The sequence below is a fragment of the Suricata suricatta genome, chromosome 9 (assembly GCF_006229205.1).
Source record: "Suricata suricatta isolate VVHF042 chromosome 9, meerkat_22Aug2017_6uvM2_HiC, whole genome shotgun sequence".
NCBI classification, from domain to species: domain Eukaryota; kingdom Metazoa; phylum Chordata; class Mammalia; order Carnivora; family Herpestidae; genus Suricata; species Suricata suricatta.
In genome coordinates, this window is record NC_043708.1 from 16,657,133 (window position 1) to 16,659,886 (window position 2,754).

A 2,754-nucleotide genomic window follows, 5' to 3' on the forward strand; every position below is an offset into this window, starting at 1 on the left:
CAAATACACAATCTCATGAATAAACATGCATGCATAAATGCACACATAGAACAGCTCTTATGTGGTTGAATTTGATTAAAGTTGTAAGCGTTATGTTACTAAGACTATTTTTACTGATACTGCAATATTTACAATTTCAAAGATGTTCCAATTATCACTAGCTGTAGAAAGTATAGTTATCAGTTAATAATAAACAGAACACTATTTATCTCTTTCCAAGGGTTAAGATTTGCATAGCTACAGGGATGATGTATCTGTCATTATTTTTTAAGGTAGCCAATGTAATAAAAATTATCTTCAAAACTGTACCAGTATTCATCGACTGCCAAGACAATTAAATGCAGGAAAGAATAGTCTCATCTATATTTTTATTTTTTTATGTCTTTATTTATATACTTTTGTGAGAGACAGAGACAGAATGTGAGCAAGGGAGGGGCAGAGAAAGAAGGAGCCACAGAATCTGAAGCAGGTTCTAGGCTCTGAGCTGTCAGCACAGAGCCCGACATGGGGCTCAAACCCACGGACTGTGAGATCATGACCTGAGCTGAAGGCAGACACTTAACTGTCTGAACAACCCAGCACCCCAAGAATAATCTCTTCAACATCAACAAATGATGCTGAAACAACTGGAGGGCTACATGCAAAAGAATGAATATGGGCCCCTTTCTTACACCACACAGAATTAACTAAAAATGATCAAAGAGCTAAATGTAAATACAAAACTACAAAACTCAAAGAACATATTGAAGTGACCTTGAATTATGCAAAAATTCTTTAAAAAACTAAAATACCTTAAAATAAGTATCATTGAGTTTTATAAAAATTTTAAAATTTAATACTTCAAATACCACCATCAAAAAAGTATAAGAACAGCCCACAGAATAGGCAAAAGTATTTTTAAATCATTTATCTGACAAGGGACTTGTATTTAGAATACATAAAGAACTCTTACAACTTAATAATTGAAGAACAACTCCATTAGAAAATGTGCAAATAATTGGAATAGATATTTCTACAAAAAAAGACATACAAAATACCAATGTGCATGAAATGTGCTCAATACCATCAAGCCATCAGAAGGATGCAAATCATGATTATAATTTTTAAAAAGGCAAAGTGTTGGTGATGATGGGGAGATATTAGAACTCACATATACTGCTCATGGGGATATAAAATTGCACTGCCACTTTGAAAGAATCTGGGGATTCTCAAATGTTAAACATAGAGATATCATACAACACAGAAGTTCTCCTGGATATATACAAAAGAAAAATGAAAACAAGTTTATGCAAACAAATATGTCAATGAATGATTACAGAGGCACTACTAATAGCCAAAAAAGTTGTAATAGCCATGTCCAACAAGTGATAAACATATGGATTACATATGGTATTACATATAATTGACTATTATTTGGAAATAAAAAGGGATAAAGTACATGCTACAGCATGGTAAACCTTGAAAATGACCCAAAATTTTTTGTGGTAATGTTTACATCTCTATGAGTATACTAAATACCATTGATTTCTATAATTCAAACTAGTGAATTATATGATATTTGAATTATATTTCAATAAAACTTTGAAGAAACAATGTAGTATGTAGGTAGCATTGTTAGAACAGAATTCTCAAGATTAGAGATGTAAAGTTGAAGGAATTTATAAATATCTACTTTGCAGCCCGCCCAGTACGCCGGACCTGAAGCGTAGCGCTCTAACCCCAATCTGCTGGTCTAGCTTGAAACCGGGTGCCTCTAAGATGCCGGCTCAGCACTCTTCTCTAATGGACTCTGACACCAAACTCATTGGAAACATGGCACTGTTGCCTATCAGAAGTCAGTTCAAAGGACCCGCCCCTAGAGAGACAAAAGATAACAGATATTGTGGATGAAGCCATCTATTATTTCAAGGCCAATGTTTTTTTCAAAAACTATGAGTTTAAGAATGGCACTGATAGAACCTTGATATACATAACTCTTTTCACTTCTGAGTGTCTGAAGAAACTCCAAAAGTGCAATTCCAAAAACCAAGGTGAGAAAGAAATGTATACATTGGGAATCACTAATGTTCCCATTCCTGGAGAGCCTGGTTTTCCACTTAATGCAATTTATGCCAAACCTGCAAACAAGCAAGAAGATAAGGTGATGAGGGTCTACTTACGTAGACAGGAGACTGGACTGCGACTTTGTGAGAAAGTTTTTGACCCTCAGAACAATAAGCCAACAAGTGGTGGACTTACTTTGCAAAGAGACAGTTAATAAACAAGAGTCTTTCAGGACCTGGACAGTATAAAGAGCCTGGGCAGACACTTCCTGCAGCAATGGGCAGCATTTTGTAGCAAGTTGCCTTTATTTGATAAAGTTTTATACAGAAGAGAGAAGAGAGAATTTCTTCACTTGAAGAGCTCTTTATCAAGAATTTGGCTAGTTGGGAGAAGAATGGGTTGTCAAAGGGTAATTTGAAATTTCTACATTATTAAGCTGGTACTTAAAAAGAATAAGAAATAATAAAGAAATTTCTAACAAAAAAATAAATAAATAAGTACCTTCTTTGCAGAAAATTAAGTAACTTGTTAATACATTGTGTTTGTGTATGTGTATCAACATATTTATTAGTTTTACTTAAGTCTGAATCTTAGTAATAAGTCAAATTTTACTTAATACATCTCTTAAATTTGATCTTGATGTTGGGAGAAAAATCATGTCATGATTTATTTTCTTGTCCATCATCCATGTGACTCCAAACTCTCTAACCA

The 2,754-nt window shown here is 34.0% G+C and overlaps 1 pseudogene; it reads left to right on the forward strand.

Annotated features, from left to right (window-relative positions):
• Window positions 1-1,758: 1,758 nt before the first annotated feature.
• On the forward strand, window positions 1,759-2,337 carry LOC115302165 (annotated as a pseudogene).
• Window positions 2,338-2,754: the final 417 nt, after the last annotated feature.